This window comes from Phyllobates terribilis, unplaced genomic scaffold (genome assembly GCF_046119375.1).
Source record: "Phyllobates terribilis strain yellow unplaced genomic scaffold, ASM4611937v1 Scaffold_4__5_contigs__length_816908805, whole genome shotgun sequence".
In the NCBI taxonomy this organism is placed as follows: Eukaryota; Metazoa; Chordata; class Amphibia; order Anura; family Dendrobatidae; genus Phyllobates; species Phyllobates terribilis.
In genome coordinates, this window is record NW_027362764.1 from 165129406 (window position 1) to 165148419 (window position 19014).

Genomic DNA, 19014 nt, shown 5'->3' on the forward strand with positions numbered 1-19014 from the left:
ATTCCCAGTAACTGTATACATGATCGGTGTGTGTCTCACAGTGTGAGCAGCAGTCAGTGTCTCCTGTGCGTGTAGCACCAGCCATGTGCAGAGGACGCCCCTCCAGTGCTTCTGCTGGGAATCCTCTGTAATAAGCCCACAGTCCGCCATCAGATCTCCTGTGCTGTAAGAAGCTAGCAGTACCTGGCCGTGGTGGCCAAAATCAGGAATGCAGTGGCCCAATTATTGCCGTCTGTGACTTTCTTTCTCAGCCTGAGCCGCGATAAGACCCTCACACAAGCTGATCACTAATGCACAGCTGTGTAGTAGAGGGGTCTCAGCCGGGGGGCACAACTGCTATCAAAATGATTCAACCCAGTTGAAAATTAGTTTCATAGCAAAATATAGAATATTTCTGCTGGTTGCAATAAACCAAACAAACAAGCAATTTACAGGGTGTCCGGCACCTGCCTGTACGAGCCGTGCAGAGGGGTCAGGGAGGGTGTGCACCCTGGGGAACGCTCGGCCACACCAAGGGTGCACCAGAGCTCCTTCATCTGCATAAGATAAAAAGTAATTAACTGAACTACAGGGATGGGTTTTATAGAGGCTAAGTGCCCTACATGTCTGTAAGTTTAAATCCAGGTTTGGGTGGGACATGCTCGCTCTATAGGCTGCCTGTATAGGGGATTGATGCCAATAATGTATAAGCTCCATGGTGATGGTTTGTATTGATCCTTTATTATACTCATTTTTCTGGGTGTGATGGCACCAAACTGCAGCAGTGATGGACACACCAGCCTGTACAGGGAGTAGAAGACTATTCTCCACCTCTCTGCTCTCCCCCATGTGCTGGCTTGTCCCTCACACTGCTGTGGCAGTGATGCCACCAATCTGCAATGATGAGTGATGGCTCACAGGACTAGTCCGGGTACAAGCATGTCGGGATGAAACAATTTTACACCGACAGCAGGAAAAGTTATGTGATAAAGGGATCAGTATAAACATTCACACAAAGCTGATAAGGAGTTCCTAATACATTATAGGGGTAAATCACAGGTTCTGTTAAGATTGCACTTATTTGATTGGTTTGTTGCAGAAAGTCTGTAATTTTTCCAATAAATCTAACTTACAATGTAGGTTAAATTTTGATTGCAACTGTATAGAGCTCGCATTGTGATCAGATACAATTGGATGTTCTATACAGAGAGCTCCACCTAGTGGTGACTTCAGGCGGACAACTTTTTTGCCTAGCTTGTGGCAGGATGGCATAGGAGTGCCAACATGGCTGTCATTGGGGGCCTTTAGCAGACCACCGCCTACCAAGGCAACCCATCGGCACCTGGCAGATGATTGAGCATAATGGAAGATTGTACAGCATAAATATAAGTGAGTGACAACAGCATTCACCCCTCTCCCACAAAAAAAAATATCCTCCATTCCAAAGGATAAGAGACTACTTTCTGACCGTTGGGACATCCAGTGATCCTGAAGGGCTCTGCTACCGTGTCTTGAATGGAGCAGAGGTGCGCATGCTGGTACTGCCTGAAGTATCTGAGCACAGCAGTCCCGTAGACAATGAATGGCGCTGAGGCAGAGCGTGTGCAAGACTGTGCTGTAAATCCCAGATCTCGTCATCACTGGAGGTCCCAAAAACCCTCTCAAATGCCCATGCAGTTAGATTGCTGTCATATGAATGGCTTTTGACCAAACCCCTCTCTCTCCTGAATCTCAGTATTTAAATACAAACTGCCTGGTAGTTGGGAGACCCCCATACACAGTCGGTCCTGCCAATATCCTTACATCATACATAGGGGTGGTCTTCCAATCAGAACCCCCCCACCCGCCCTATTCATTTTGACCAGGAAGCCAATATGGAAAACCAGCGATTGTGAAAAAAATATCTTGAGCCCGATCCAGCTCCAGTTTTCATTTCACAACATTAAACCCCACACATTGCCTAAGAGGATTACCAGCGGCCGCGCCGACTGTCAGCTCATGTGTCCGTGGTCAGACATTAACCTCACCTTGTCTGAAGAGGACCTGTAATGTGTCTGCTTTATTTTTTTTCTTAACGGTTTATGAAAACATTAGTGTAAATTCCTAATACTAGTATGGGCCAAACCATGGGAGTCAGTGACAGCCTGGCTCTACAAACACAAGCTTGCATCATGACAGGGTTTTCAGCGGGTTTATAATGCTGTATTCGTGGATTGCTATTTATACAATTCACTTAGTAATTCTGAGAATCTGTGACGCCACTTCTGCTTTATACTGGGAAGAGAACTGACAGCTCTGCACATTCTCATGTACACATCCATTAGCACCTAGGTAATGAGGTAGCCCGGCATTATGGCCGCCGCTGATGTCTGTTTGCTCACATTAGTACTTGGTGACTTCCCCATATGAACTGATAAGCTGACAATATAGGAAAGAAACAGCAGTACTCTCAATGGTTAATGTAATACAGTTTACTGCCCTTAAAGGGAATGTCCCTAAAAAATATATTTATATCACATCCATAGGCTATGCACGAAAACGGCAGAGTGGTCAACACAGATAAGCATGCCGGATACCGCAGTCCGCCGTTCCTTGCCATAGACTTTAATGCAAGTCACAAGCTCTGCGACATCTGGGTGATATGTGATTTGGCCTTGAAAAAAAAAAAAAATCCAACTTTAAAATATTCACACACATATCCTGCACAAAAACGGAGTAACTAGCCAAAAATAGATAAAAAGTACCATTTTATTAAATAGACAACATGCATATATAATTAAAAATGGATGCACAAGCAGAGATGTGCCCTCACACACTGCTCACCCACAAGGGTGTACGTAACAGCTATGTAGCTGCCTCAAACAATGCCTACTTAGAAGCGCTGTTCACACCAAATCTCTGCTAGGAATGGAGCCTTTCTGAATATTGGTGGTTTTCTTGCTGTCACGTGGCCTATGATTAAATGTGCCTTAAAAATTTGGTTAATGCACCAAAAAAAAGTTTTAAACTGGAAAAATCCCCAGTACGATCATAGGAAATAGATGATAATTGTACAACTGGAAAATAACGAGTGCATCCATACAAAATCATTTCTATAATAAGCCGCATTTGCCAGTATGGAAACTGTTATCCAGAGTGTCTTTTTGAGGAACAGTTTCTTAAAGCTGTTTTCCCTTTAAATACTTTTAACATCTATCCACGGGATAGGTGATAAATGTATAACTGCTGAGGGTTACTGTCCCTGGGACCTATACTGTTCCTGAGAACGGGGATCCCCAAAGTCCTCAGTGCGACTAGATCTATGGTGCCACCATTACGCTCCATTATTCACATCTCTAATATTAACAGAACAGTTATGTTGTTCATAGAAGTCAATGGAGCAGCACAGCACCAGTTTAAGCAGGAGACTTCTGGACACTGTTCTCTGGGCCTGTGGGAGTCCCAGTGGTCAGAACCACAGCAATTACACATTTTTCATGTAGCCTTCTCAGGTTCTGCATTTCTGCTCCCATTTACATGAATAGAAGCTGAGCTGCTGTGTAATGGCCTTTCTCAATTACAATATATCAAGGTGTCATGTTTGGCTCCGTTAACTGCTTGCTTCCAGCTGCCATTGGGGCTGATGACAGCTTATCAGTGGTGGTATCAGACCCTCACTGATCTGATATAGATGACTTGCCATCAATATCATAGTCCTGTAAATCCCTTTTAATAGAATTTTAAATGACTAAGCTTTACTTAAATAAAACTAAGCACCCCCCTTAAGGTGTTGTGCATTACAACCCCTTCTTAATTTGTATGTTTCTCATTGTAAAATAATAACACTTATATTCACCTCACCGTTCCAGCGGTGTTGGCATTGACTATCCAGGGTGTCCCTGCGAATAGCACTGGCTTCTCTCTCCCCGCCTTTGGACAAATCGCATATATCCAGAGGCAGTGAGAGCTTCTGGTCTCACTCCGAATGTATATGGTTCGTCCGAAGAGGGGGAGAGTGAAGCCAGCACTGATTGGCTGCGGGTATTGTGCGACATAATGTCATGCAATCCCTGGGAGAGCTAGTGCCGACGCCTTTAGAATGGCACAGGCACTGGAGGTGAACATAGATGTCATTATTTTACAAGGGAGGAAAGGCTTACAGATTTGCCTTGCGTCCCCAAACTGCACCCAGGGAACAAGATATTCTGAAAGGGGACAACCCTTTTTATACCTCTTGGTTACCGGACCGGTGGAATAGAAACAATTCCTGAACCACTGTTTGTGTTTATTCTGCCTCCCAAAAATCAGTATACGGCTCGATTCACATATACCCTGTGTTCTACACTGAGCAGTTGCGTCTGGGTTTCTGTCTAAACCTGCGGAAAAATGAGATTCAGATGGAGCCATTCACAATGAGGTAGATGGAGTCATTTTGGACTCTGTATGGCCTCTCTACTGGCAGTGTTCGTCTTTTTAGGTGTGCTTGAATTCAGGGTGTGCTTACCTAAACAGGAGTACCCTGACAAAATAGAGGCCATATGGAGCCCAAAGTGTGTCCAGCTCCCTTAGTAAGGTAAGTGGTTCCATTTGGGGGTTTCGGCGGAAACCTGGACAAAAGTGCTCAGCGTACAGCACTTTATATAAAAGTGAACATATCTCGTTAAAAGCAATCAAAAATGTTGTGTGTCCCAAAATGGCTGTAATAAAAACTTCAATTCATCTCGCAAAAAACAAGTCCCCACTCAGATCTGGACATCTCTCAATGGAAAAATAGGGGGGTTTCCAAATTATTTGTAGCTTGAAGGCTCTAGAAAGCGACATCGCTGCCAAAAATAATCCCACAAAATATGCTCTTTCAAAGCCAAATGGCCTCCTCCCTTCTAAGTGTTACAGCGTGTAAAAGCCGCACTTGGTGACAGCATACGCTGTTAGAACCCTCCTGTTTGTTTTTTCCGTCTTGTGTTTTGCGGTCACATCACCATCTGCCTTTACATTCCAGCTCCGCCCTTCTGGCTGTGCTGGACTTCAGTCTTTGACTGTTTCTCTAGCCTGGTGCTTTGGTGCCTTTCTCTGTCAGTTCGCTTGGTCCTTCTGGGACCTCTAGTACATTTTTGTCAGTTTGTGTTCTGCAACAACTTCTCTGTTTAGGAGGTGTCCCATTTTTGTCCCAGTCCTTAGTTCTTTTAGGGACCCCTCCCTTAATGCTATAGGTCTTCGTTCAGACTAGCCAAGGACTAAGGCGGGTCTGTTCGCTCGGAACAGGTAGCCCGCTAGATCTTAGGGATTCAGCTTAGTCTTACTGTAGGGACAGCTTTCCCCTATCTTTCCTTAGTTCATGTTGCAGATCATAACAGTAAGTCCAGCCCAAAAAACTAAAAGGAAAGAAATTCGGGGATCAGTATGGTTTCCGTCCAAGATTTGGCTCAACGCCTGCAGGAATTGACTCTGGAGGTGGCCGAGCTTCAGCAACACATGAGTAGCTGTCCTGGAGCGCATTTTGTCGAACCCAAGGTAGGACTCCCTGATGGTTTTTTTTGGTAAACAGCAAGATTTTTTTTCCTTTAAAAATGCTTGTTTGTAATATTTTCATTTGAGTCCAAGGTCCTCTGGGAATGAATCACAGCGCATTGGTTCTATTATGTCACTTTTGCGCAATGAACCACAGGGGTGGGCCCTTTTCTTTCCAACCTAATGATCCGTGTTTAAGGTCTGCTATGGGGCTATTATATGACGATCCTGATCGAATCTCATCTGCGGAGGCAGAACTCAGGCGTTTGAATCAGGGGTCAGGTGATGTTGAAAATTATTGCTCACACTTCAGGAGATGGGCCTCAGAAGTTAAATGGAATGATCCTGCGCTGAAATGTTTTTCTTGCTGGTCTGAGTGAAAGGGTTAAGGATCTGCTTATTGCATTCCCTGCACATGAGACTCTGCAGGATGCCATGCAATGAGGTAGACTCCTGTAATGTCAGTTCCTAGTTCCCAGAAAATCTGCTCAGATGGCGGAGAACTGATGGAGGTTGGGGCAATGTCTCTCCACTCTCAGGAAAGAGACCGGAGGTTCACCGAGGGATTGTCTTTATTGTGGTAAAGCTGACCATATGATTACGTATTCTGAGCGTCATTTAAGTAAAGGAAAAAAAAAAAAAGGTCAGTTACGCCCGTATAGCTTGTTTACGCTCCGCAGGAGTATTTCTTTCTGGGAGTACTACTTTGCAGGGAGATTTGATTGAATTTCAGGTATTTGTGGATTGTGGTTCAACACTTAATGTGATTGATAAAGGGTTTTTGGAAAACCTTAAATTGAAATCCAAACCTTTGTCATCACCTATTTCTGTGATTGCAATTGATAACACTCCCTTGAAATGTATTACTCACAAGACTGCTGCATTTTCCCTCACTATCAATGGAGTTCACCAAGAAATTTTGGACTTGGTTGTTTTAGATAATTTACCCTCTCCGGTTGTTCTAGGATTGCCTTGGTTAAAACTGCACAATCCTTTGCTGGACTGGTCTACTAATGTGATTAAGTCTTGCAGTCCAAAGTGCTATGATAAATGTTGTAATGGTCACATTGTGGCTGTGGAAAAAGGGGAATTACCAGTACCTATTCAAGATTTTTGGAGGGTTTTTTCGGAGGAGTCGCAAGTTTTACCTCCTCATAGGGATTATGATTGCGCCATTGAGTTTGTTCCGGGAGCTACTCTTCCCAAGAGTCGCTTGTTTAATCTGACTATCCCTGAAAGAAAGGCCTTGGAGGAGTACATACAGACTAGCCTGGCTGCTGGTCACATTAGACCTTCTAAGTCGCCTGTGGCAATTGGATTTTTCTTTGTTAAAAAAAAGGACGGGGGTTTACGTCCATGTCTGGATTTTCGTGAAATTAATAAGATTACCGTACGTAGTTCCTACCCATACAGTTAATACCTGACTTGTTTAACCAGTTAGTGGGGGCCAAGTGGTTCTCTAAAATTGATCTCCGGGGGGCATACAATTTGTTACGAGTGAAGGAGGGTGATGAATGGAAAACTGCTTTTAAAACTCCGGTAGGTCATTTTGAGAATCTGGTAATGCCTTTTGGTCTTACCAATGCAGCTGCATTTTTCAGAACCTTATTAATGACATTCTGAGACCTTTGATTGGTAAGAATGTGGTTGTGTATTTGGATGACATTTTGATTTATTCACCAGATCTTGAGTCCCATTGGTAGAGTGTACGTGAAGTTTTGCAGTTATTAAGTGATAATTCACTCTTTGCTAAGCTGGAGAAATGTGAGTTCGCTGTGAAGAAAATTTGTTTTTTGGGCTACATTATCTCCAGTGAGGGCTTTGAGATGGACCCAGTGAAGGTTCAGGCTGTGCAGGAATGGCCTAGGCCTATTGGTTTGAAATCTATACAGAGATTTTTGGGTTTTGCCAGTTATTACAAGAAATTCCTGAAGAATCTTCCTGTAATTGTTAAACTTCTAACCGATCTCACCAGGAAAGGTGCGGATACAGCCTAGTGGACTACTGAGGCCATTGAAGCGTTTGAGTATCTCAGAGAGGTTCAGTTCTGCCCCTATCCTTATGCAGCCTGGTGAGACCAAGCCTTTTTTGGTCGAGGTCGATGCTTCATCGGTGGGGGTCGGAGCAGTTTTGTCTCAGGAGAACAAGGGTGGAGTACATCCTTGTGCCTTCTTTTCGAAAAAATTTTCGGAAACCGACCTGAATGATCTTCGAAATCGGGGTTGCTGGCTATCAAACTCGCGTTTGAACATTGGCGTCATTTTTTGGAGGGCACTAGATTTCCTATTCAGGTTTTCACAGATCAAATTCTTATGATCTATCTGGATGCTGGCAAGCGCTTGAATGTCCGTCAAGCTAGGTGGGCACTTTTTTTTTTTTTCTCGGTTTCATTTTTCTGTTACCTATATCCCTGGTACTAAGAATGTTAAAGCCGATGCTTTGTCTCGCAACTTCTCTCCTACGGTCGGTGCCGAGGAGGAGGAGAGCATTTTACAGAAAGGAGTTGTGGTGGCGGCATTGGACTCCGTTTTGGAGAATGGGATTCTGAATGCTCAAGATGATGCTCCATCTAACACTCCCCATGGGAGGTTGTTCGTGCCTAGAGCCTTTAGGAGAGATTTGTTTGTGGAGTGTCATGAGTCTCGGTTGGCAGGTCATCCAGGAATTTCGGAAACTAAGAGACTTATCAGTCGCAGTTTTTGGTGGCCTGGATGGCAGAAGGAAGTCATCAAGTGGGTGCGTCAGTGTACGGTGTATGCTAGGTCAAAGGCTTCACATACTCCTGCTGCGGGGTTGCTTTGCCCTCTGGAGGTTCCTAGTGCGCCTTGGACGCATCTCACAATGGATTTTATTACTGATATTCCTGTGTCCGAGGGTTTTACTGTCATCTGGGTGGTCGTGGACTGTTTTAGTAAGATGTCATTTGGTTCCATTCATTAAGTTGCCCTGCGCCAAAACACTCGCTAAGGCGTTTAAGGAGATAGTCAAGCTCCATGGCGTTCCCACTGATATTGTTTTTGATAGAGGACCTCAGTTTGTGGCTCGCTTTTGGCGTTCTTTTTGTGACAGGTTGGGAGTCCATTTGTCATTTTCGTCTGGTTATCATCCTGAGTCTAATGGACAGACTGAAAGAACCAGGATGTTGAACAGTTTTTGCGTTGTTTTGTGGCGGACAATCAAGAGGTGTGGTCTGAGTTTCTGCCTCTCGCAGAATTTGCTCTTATCAATCATACATCCTCCTCTGCTGGGTGTTCTCCTTTTTTTGTTGTACTGGGAGACATCCATCTCTTGGTTCATTCTCCAAATTGGGGTCGGCGGTGCCGGAGGAGGAGAATTTTTCCAGTGATTTGGAGAGAGTTTGGCCTAATGTTTGTTGCAACCTTCAAGAGGCTAACAAGAAGTCCAAGAAGTATTTTGACAGGAAACGTAAGGAGGTTTTGTTTACTGTGGGTGACATGGTTTGGTTGTCCTCGAAGAACCTGCGGTTGAGGATTCCCTCTAAAAAAAACTGGGTCCTAAGTTTGTAGGTCCATTTAAAGTTCTTCAGGTTGTTAACCCGTCTGCTGTTAGGTTGGATGTCCCTACTTCCTGGAAGATTAATCCTGTGTTTCATGTTTCCTTGTTGAAAAAGGCTGACATATCTGATAGGGATGCCACTGTCACAGTTCCTCCTGTGGTGGAAGACGGCGAATATGAAATTTCTCTTATCCTTAATTCTAGATGGCATAGAGGGAGATTACAGTATCTTGTCTCCTGGAAGGGTTTCGGTCCCGAAGACAACTCCTGGGTAAGGACGGATAATGTCTCTGCTCCTAGGCTTGTTAAAGGTTTCCACAGGAGGTTTCTGCATAGGCCTGGAGGATCCGGAGGATCATCATAAAAGAGGGGGCACTGTTAGAACCCTCCTGTTTGTTTTTTCCATCTTGTGTTTTGCGGTCACGTGACCATCTTCCTTTTATATTCCAGCTCTGCCCTCCTGGCTGTGCTGGACTTCAGTGTTTGACTGTTTCTCTAGCCTGGTGCTTAGTTGCCTTTCTCTGTCTGTTCGCTTGGTCCTTCTGGGACCTCTAGTACTTTTTGTCAGTTTGTCTTTTTGTGTTCTGCAACAACTTCTCTGTTTAGAAGGTGTCCCATTTTTGCCCCAGTCCTTAGTTCTTTTAGGGACCCCTCCCTTAATGCTATAGGTCTTCGTTCAGACTAGCCGAGGACAAAGGCGGGCCTGTTCGCTAAGAACAGGCAGCCCGCTACATCGTAGGGATTCAGCTTAGTCTTACTGTAGGGACAGCTTTCCCCTATCTTTCCTTAGTTCATGTTGCAGATCCTAACAATACGCAGCATTGTTGTGGCGGTTAAAACCAACTTAACAATTCATGGGGTGCTTGTCTCCAGGAGCGCAAGGTGGGCACTGAAATGGCATATCTGCAGTGTTCACATCTTGCTTATTTCTGAAAAGCGCCTGTTCGGTAAAAATAGTCACAACGCCTGTAGATGAATTCCCAGATAGGTGAAATTTCCAAAAATGTGGTCCCTTTTGGGGGTTCCTGCTATTCCGACACCTCAGTGGCTCAGTAAATGGTAAGGAGGATTTAAGAAGTCTGCAGTAACGCAAAGTGACTGCAGACTTTTCATTTTAGACTGGACAACCCCTTTTAAGCCTTCTAACATCCTAATAAAAAAGGGACATATGAAAAATGATGACAGTGTAAAATAGACATTTAGGAAATATTGTTTGTCTAAGGTTGAAAAATTACTAATTTTTCCAAATGTTCTTAAAATTTCAGATTTTTTTTTCTTCATAAATTAATGCAAAACATATTGAAATAAATTCACCACCTTCGTAAAGTACAATGTCATGAAAAAAAACAACGTCCGGATACATAGATGAATTCCAGAGTTGTTGCCACCTATAGTGACACTTGACAAATTTGAGAAATCTTGACAGTAAGGAAGGCGAAAACTGCCTGTGCTGTGAAGGGGTTAATATAGATTGCACCAAAAGTAACATAACACTTACATGGCAGTGCCTGAACAGCTGCATTGTGTGTTTGTGGTCTGTGTATGACATGGATGTCACTGCAGTCCTTTGATCTCTGTAGGTTACTTCTTTATGAAGCATTGTGCTTTGCTATAGAAGGATTTCTATAAAAGTTCAGATTCCTGCTAAACACGCAACTTCACCATAGCCAAGAAGTGATCTAGGCCAGTGGTACAGGAAAATGCTCCACGGTTTGTCAGATGAGTTATTCCTTCTTGGTCCATGCTGATGAATAAGCTAAGCTAATGTAGTCATTGATCGGCACGGGGTCTTGTATAAACTTTTATAGTATTCTAGACACTTTTTGGCTCTGATTCAGTAAGATTTTGATGCCAGAAAACTGGTGTAAAAGCTTATATGCAACACGAAGCTGTACAAAAATATTGCAACTTTTGCCCTTTTCATGTCATTTTCACCCGGCAATGACAAAGTAAATGGAGCTGGGATCTGGCGACCTCTTACTCCCCACTCTTCAAACTTACAGCGAGTGGTGGCTTTTTTTACACCACAAATTTTACTCTAGTCACTGAATGGAGTAAGATTTGTGGCACGGTGCATGCCACTTTGTGCCTCACCTGATTTAATAGCTTGTGCCTCCTAATAAGTCTGCGTGCCCACTATGCGTTTTTCAAGCATTTTTGATGCGGAATTTCCGCGGCGGAAACGCTTTAAAAACGCTTGGTAATATGTGCCCCATTGTCCCCAATGAAAATCCGCAGCGGATTTTCTGTGCGGAAAAATCCGCAGCATGGCCATTATTTATGCGTTTCCGCATGCGGATTCGACTACTCAATGCATTTGAAAAACGCAAGTCAAATCCCCATGTAAGAACACTGCTTAAAAGCGTGTAAAAACCGCAAGCTTTTTTACTGCCAAGGACATACAGAAACGCTGCGGAAATTTTCTGCTTCAGTTCTGCATCGTGGGCACATAGCCTTAATGGGGCTCCATGCTCCCCATCCCAACCCCTCATCAAGACCTACTTGTCTTCATTCTTGATGAATTGGGGCCTTTGTCTTTAAACAAGTTGTCCACTTTAGAAAACGCCTTACCATATAACTTGGCACAGCAAGAATGTTCAACAGTTTCGGGCAGGTTACCCCACAGTTTACAGCAGGTTCTTGTGATCTGCTTTTTGTCAAAGAACCTTTAAAGGGACTGTCAGCCCTTAATGACTGTTCAAACCAAGTCCTGCCGCTCAGTGCTTCATGGTGGGACAATTATTTAAATACACCTCCCGACCTGCTTGTTTTCCTGAGTCTCCACCCTCATGTTTGACAGTTCTGGCTTCATAGAGCCAGAGAAGTGTGAAGATAGATGGAAACCAAGCAGGTGGAAGGTGTATTTTAATGATTGGCCCTGCTGTGAAGCACCGAGCGCCTCTACTTGGTTTGAACAGTCATTCTGTGCTGACAGTCCCTTTAACAAGTAGGGATTGTCCAAAGCTGAGAACCCTTTTAATATAAATCCTGTGTCCTCCTCAGTTAGTGCAACCATTAAAGGAAATCTGTCTGCCCAAAATGACTGTTCAGACCACGTACAGTCACTCGGGGCACCCTAGGCATGGCTGAGGAATTCAACGCACCTTCCCATCTACTTGTTTCCCATGTATCTCCGCTTTTCTCTGGTTTCTATAAAGTCAGAGCTGTTAATCAAGAAAAAGGAGGGCGGAGATAGATGGGGAAAAAAAGTAGATTGAAAGGAGCACTGAACTGCTCAGCTGCGCCAAGAGTCCAACTAGCGCCTATGCTTGGCTTGAACAGTCATTTTGTGCTGACACTCCTTTTAACCGTGTTTCATAGGAGTGCTCATCTGGGTGACAACCTGTGCATGTGCTGTAATGGAAGAAAAATGTGACTCGCTCTCTACATATTCAAATCAAGAGCCAGGCATATAATGGGCATTAAATGCCTCAACTTCTTTATGAAAAAATTTCAACTAGAAACTCCATAACTTCATATTCAAAAAGCACTAGGGAGTCATAAAGTCACTGAAAAATATTCCTCGTATTTATTGTACACAATTAAAATGGCCTCTTAGTCATCACGAGTCAGACGACATGTCAGCTGTAAAAGGTAGCAGATATACGAGCACCAACTACATATGGGACTCTGGTCTCAATACCTCATTTTATAGTCAAACATATAATCGGAAATGGCTAACCTTACCCAAAATGTACAGGGGTTCCCTGAAGAAGCAAGAGAAAGGGTGGGGAGAAAAGCACAACATGCGTTGGTGTAATAGGGACAGGGGAGTGGACGGTGAGTGCAGCACATTTTGTCTAGGATTGGCCATTCCTACAGTTTAGATGTTGGACTCTGATGATTTTATGGCTAATTTGTTGAGATTGATACTAGTGTCCCATATGTAGTTGGTGCTTATATATCTGCTACCTTTTTATGTCTGACATGTCTGATTCATGAAGTGTTACTGGCTATTTTAATCGTGTACAATAAAACTGAGGAATATTATTACATTTATGACTCCTTTTGTGCTTTTTGGATACGTGCTGAAATGGTGACTATTGCCAAATATTGTCGAATAGTAAAACTCAATCAAACTTTTGGACTCTTGGGGTATGTGCCCACAATCAAAAGCCGCTGCCAAATAGCCGGACCACTTCTGCCCTCGTTATGCAAATGAGCGGCCGCAATTTTTTTTTCCACATGCAGACTTTCCTCATTGATGCAAGTCTATAGGGGAAAGTCCACATGTGGACCCGCAAGAGAAATGACATGCTGCGGTCCTGAAAGACGCTCTGCATGTCAGGGTCCGCGGATAATCCACAGGTACACAGAGACACATAGTGGACATGGGACTTCTAGAAATCCCATCCACTATGCTGTAACATCTGGACGCTGCGGGTTTGATGCTGCATAACATGCAGCATTTCCTGATCATGGTCACGTACCCTTGATGGAAGGCACCTTGAGATTTTAGTTCACTGCTGTTCATTTCTAAATGTACTCCAATCAGCCTTAAGAATAAAACTACCTACTAGTATTGTGGAGGTCACCTTGTACCACCTAAACAGCTCTGACCCCTCAAAACTCAGACTTGACAAGACTTCTGAAGATGTCCTGTGCTACTTGGCACCAAGACAAGTCATGTGAGTTAGAAATCAGGACATCCGTGGAAAAGTTGGTATCTGTCAAGGGTCTATCCACATAAATGTTAGGCCAAAGATTGCACAGGAGAACATTACCAAAGCCACTGGCTTTAATTACTTCTCATGGCACATTACTAGGCTATCCCTTCCTCAGGTACTGACGTGCATTCCCAACCATACACATTGTATAAAAACCCCAAAAATCTGATTTGCCAGATCAAGCCAACTAGTATTATTTCTCTATAGCTTGATCTGATGCCTGTGTTCATTGTAGTCACTTTCAGTGGTGGACAGAGTCTGTACGAGCAGTCGGACTGCCCCTTGTTTCCGTAGCCCCATAAGCCGCATTGTGTTCTGATGGCTTTCTATGACGGCCAATAATTGTGCTGTAGCTCTTCTGTAAGATTGGACCAGGCAAGCTAGCCTTCACTCCCCACTCATCAGTGAGCCGCTAGTTTACCAGTTTTCTTTACTTGGACAACTTGGGGAAAACGTATGACCTGGCACTGCAGAAAAGTTTAACACTTTCTGGCAGGTTTTCCCCAAAGTTCACACCTGATTCCTGTAACCTGTTTTTTTTCAGAACTCAGGATTGCCCAAAGCGGAGACCCTGTTTTTTATAAATCCTCGACGTGTCTAGTACCACTGTTAAATAGAGTCTGCCCGCACAAAATGACTGTTCACATCAAGCACACACACTTTGTGCACTCATGGACCACTCTTGATAACACCTAACTGCTGTATATTGGGGAAGTCCCACATGACCCATCATTTTTTGAGATGCTCTACCCCAGAGGTCTCGTCAAAGTCCGAATACTTGCCAATTTTTCCTGATTTCAACACCTCGTCATATAGGCATTTAATTTGACATGTTCAGACGTTATAATAAGTATTGTGTCCATACAGAGGTTTATATAGACATGTATATGTTGGCAATCTTGCAGATTGGTCCGGAATTTCCCTTCATCTGTAGTGTTATTTCTTGATTTACTTTTTTTTTGTCTGTTACGCCCATGGGGATTTCGGCATTTAAAGAAATGTAGTTCTTGTATTTTCGTGTGCATAAGGAAGTGAAAGTTTGTAATAGTTTGATATTCAATAAATGAAGTGAAGCAGCTGCCTGTCAGAATTATTACAGACTCATCTTCCAGATTGGGGTATGTAATCATTACACCTCTTATGTTATAAAGACTTGTTGTGCTTTATACAAGAATTGGCTTAATGAAGGCTGATCATCTATGGGGGTCATTAGGACCATGATTGTACCAGCGCGGCAGCAGGAATGTCAGGAACTATGTGGCACGACCAGTTTTGCTTTTCTGTTTTATGTACAGTGTAAGCAAAGCATACGGGCTGTTTAATTCAATAAGTTTAATGGGGTTGTCTGGCTTTGGACTTCTAGTCTGCAGTTAGTCTGTGTGACGCACACTGAGCGCCGAGGATTCTCTGGTGCCGGGAGTTGGGTGGTCAAGTGACTGCAAGTAAGCGATTTGCGTACTGCCGGCCACATTCTCACTAGACTGTACCCAGCCTCGCTCAGTACACTTGACTTGAGCAAGGCCGTGCACGTCTAGTCAGCACATGACCGTATGTATGCGAATTGCATACTTCTTCATGCACCTGCCGCTTTCGGTGCCGCCATCGGAGAATCCTTATTGCGCGCCATACCCGCAATGTGAGAATTCACTAGTCTGCAGTCATAGTGGCAGTATACTTGTATCCTAAGGCCGGACAACTCCTTTAATGCTTTGTCGTAACCCATTCAAGGCTGGACCATATTCCTTGTTTATAACCAGGCACATTTTTTGTTTTATTTTTCCCGTACATGCAGGTTTGAAAGCCCTTTAGTTTTTACTCCAGTTTAGTTATGCAGATAATTTATTTAATCTTTTTTTCATGATACATGTGGCCTAACTTTTATTTTGTTGCTTTCTATTTTTTTGTGATGTTGGAACAAAATTGTAAAGAAAAGCACATTTTTCGCATTTACGTTGTAATTTTTTTTAATATTTCAAAGTGCCACTAAACTGTAGTTTTCTAACTATAGGATGCATTTTTAAGCAAGAAAATAAACTTGCAAAAAAGGTTTGTGCATCTAATAGTCTGCTGCCTGCTTCCTTAGGCCTCATTCAGATGTCCTTGTGCTGACCATTTGTCCATATTTTTTGCAAAGCGCATGGATGCATGTCTGTTGTTTTCCGGCAGCACGGATGAAAAGCGCCAATACTTACAGCACACAGATGGCATTAGTGTGCTGTCCGTGTTTTAACATTGCAAAGTACAGGAGAAGCTTTCTAATTTATTTATTTCTCCATCCGTGAAAAGCACTAATGGTGAAAGCGGACACACGGATGCACAATAATGACACTGGTACCATTTCTTCAAGTACATGTTTAAATACGGACGTGTGAATGAGGCCTATGTGATCAAGCAAAGCTTTTATATAGCTAAGAGAACAGTGCAACAGATGGATCTGAGCAGAACCTGCACAGACCTCCACGTGCTGCAGGTACTCGAACCGAGCATAGGCAGCAGGACCAAAAATCATATGTCCTAATTAGCTGAAGAACCTCTCACGATATCAGAAACTTGCGAGTGTGGGGAATAAGACTTTACACCTTGTAAGTAAGACACACTCCTTTTCAATGCGGTCACACACCCTTGCAGTTTAGTGTGCTTTAGTGCATTTAAGGGTGTGGCCGCCCTTTGTATGAGCTGAAAGGTTCATTCTGCCTCTCAGGTCTATGTCTCTACTACGGGTTCAGTCTCTCTGCCCTTGTCCATATGTATGTCACTTGACAAATGGTAAGGTTTTAATATTAGAGTTAGGACTGTCCCATAAGGGTTACCGTGACGTGGTGGGATGACTTTTACATTATTTTGATCAAAATTATGTTAACTAAATCCCCTTTATTATTTATCATTATTTTTGCACGATTTACCCATTTACTTCCAGTTATTTGGGTATTTTGCTTGTTTTTGGTTTTTCTAAGACGCAGAAAGTGTCTAAAACACGCAATAACTATAGTGTAGGCCATGAAAGACAGTTTTGTTTTGTTGCGCAAATTGAGCCACAATTCTGGTGCATCTAACTTGATAAATTTCTCCCCATCGTACCTCCATACGGTCATAAAATTCCTTTTGGAGGACGTGTTAACATTAAAATATATATCTTTTTTTTTTTTTCATGCTGATTTTCCCTGTAACTATGGCTATCGTCATAGCACCAGTTACAGTGAGAACACCTTGTCCTAACTGCATTGTTGAGCTCCTCTGGGACTGCTAAGACTCAGCAGCTCCTGCATCTTCCCAGTATTCACAATTAGTGTAGGTGCACATGACTGTTTTTCTCTCTTTCCAAGACAGTCAGATTATGCTGATCAGACTCTTCTTTCGGAGGTCGAAAAAGGAAAAAAAGTCTCTCCATTCTGCCTGTCCTTGAAAATCAGACTGCGTCTGAGTGTCCGCATCCAGTAGACGTATACGGCCGAAAATGATGCATGGCAGAGCGTACATTCGCTCTGCCGACACAGTTATAGTTTGTAGCCCGATATGTCCGAATCCTATTTTGCAGGGGGCTTTGGACGCAAGCCCCGATTGGACCCACAAATGTGAAGAGCAGCGCAATGTGAAAGCACCTTAAGATGATCGATCACAACATGGCCATGTACATTTTCATCCTTATTGGCCATTACAGTTGTTACTCCTGGCTATACACCTACAATAACGCTGAAGGACAAGCATTGACAGTAGGAATGTTCTGTCAACTAACGACTAGTGTTGAGCGAGTATGTTCTATTAACCCTTTCGCCGAGTATGCTCGGGCCGAGCTCCGAGTATTTATAGCTGCTCGGTGATATGGTTGAATCACGCCGTGTACATGATTTGCGACTGTTAGACATTCTTCACATGTAATAAAACAGTCAAACAGTCGCAAATCATGTACACAGCGTGATTCAACCATATCACCGAGCAGCTGTAAATACTCGGAGCTCGGCCCGAGCATACTCGGACAGAACATACTCTCTCAACACTACTAACGACCCTTTGTCCAATTATAAGCTAAAAAATTAAACACTGCCAACTTCATTTCATTCAGACACTACTGTGATCGGTCAGAGTGATCGTTTTAGCTGATCATTTTCATCAACTAATGTCTATAGGTTCCTAAAAGATTGATTTATAGTGATAGGGACTGAACATGTTGGGATTTTCCCACCGCAGGGGGAAGTGCTTGCCAGCGGCTCGTCTTTCCTGTTGAATACATCTTACCCTCTTGACTAAGCGCAGTGGATTTGTTGTTTGGAAGGGCAGGAGATATCTTTCAGCTGAATGAGCATTTTGCCAAGAACGTTCTTATGTATGAGGCTTTAGTTACAGAGACAATATAATGCAGTCTTTTATAGGGTTGTGTGTATCTGCTCCGGTAATACTATTGCTACAGAGGCTTGTGCTATTTCAGTAATAGTTACGGGAAATAATACATATGGCCATAAATGTATAAATCCCGTAGATCCTCTTTTAAGGCTATAAAACGTGGTATGAATACTGCTCTTTATTAATTGAAAGTGAAACTGGGAACTGTGAACATCTGTTTTCTTTCTTAGAAAATCAATAAGCTTATTTTTCTGGCTGTGACACTTCTTAGAAGTGTCATGGTGTTTTCTCCAAACCTCCCCCTCCCAGGACCATGCTTTCAATGCAAATGTCACTTGTCCTATGTCCAAGGGGTGATAAAACTACCAAACGTAAACCTTCAGATCTACTGGACTAGATGAACGATAAAAAGTTAGAAACCAATATGGAAAGAATTGAAGCCAGAAATGCTCAATTCTTACTGAGCAATGAGTTGTATCTGCTTAGAGCAGAGCTGGATAAATCCCAGGGCAGCCCATGCTAGTGTACATGGACTGGGGGCTGCTACATTTTTGGAGGTTGTTTTTTCTGTCTATGTATGAAAAGTCGCCATGCCAGGCCAAATAAGGTCAGATTGGCTCCAGGAGTTATAGGAGGGTCCAGTTTGGGTTCTGGAACCATTTTTTGTAAATTTAAAGGGACTCGGTATTTTTCTTGTTAACACTGTTGCAAATTGTGGCTGCCAGATGTGAACAGATCTGATACATGGACTCAGTATACCTGTGAAAAAATGTCAGCATTCTCCGGTATTTCTGATGAGACTCGCCTATACAAGTATATGGGTATGGAAATGAAATCTAATCCCATACTGATCATCCATATCAGATCCGATTGATTTTTAGGGGCACATTGCCATTATTAACATAGGAAACTATATTTGATCAGGTTAAAGTGTTGATGTATTTAAAAAAAAAAAAAAAAAAAAAAAAAAAGATTCATGGATGGTATACAGTTGAAAATTGGACACATTTTCATTTGTTCATCTGAA

General features: G+C 43.1%; 1 protein-coding gene across 2 annotated transcripts in view; it reads left to right on the forward strand.

Moving 5' to 3' along the window:
- The window catches only part of SNX10 (sorting nexin 10), a 48641-nt gene that overhangs the window by 210 nt on the left and 29417 nt on the right, over positions 1-19014 (forward strand). Inside the window, exon 1 of one of the 2 annotated variants that reach the window (XM_073676560.1) lies at positions 14658-14767. The exons of the other annotated variant lie outside the window; for it this stretch is intronic. The gene's annotated coding sequence lies outside the window, so the exon portion shown is untranslated. Of the gene's footprint in view, positions 1-14657; positions 14768-19014 lie in introns of those variants that run through there. 2 annotated transcript variants of the gene reach the window in all.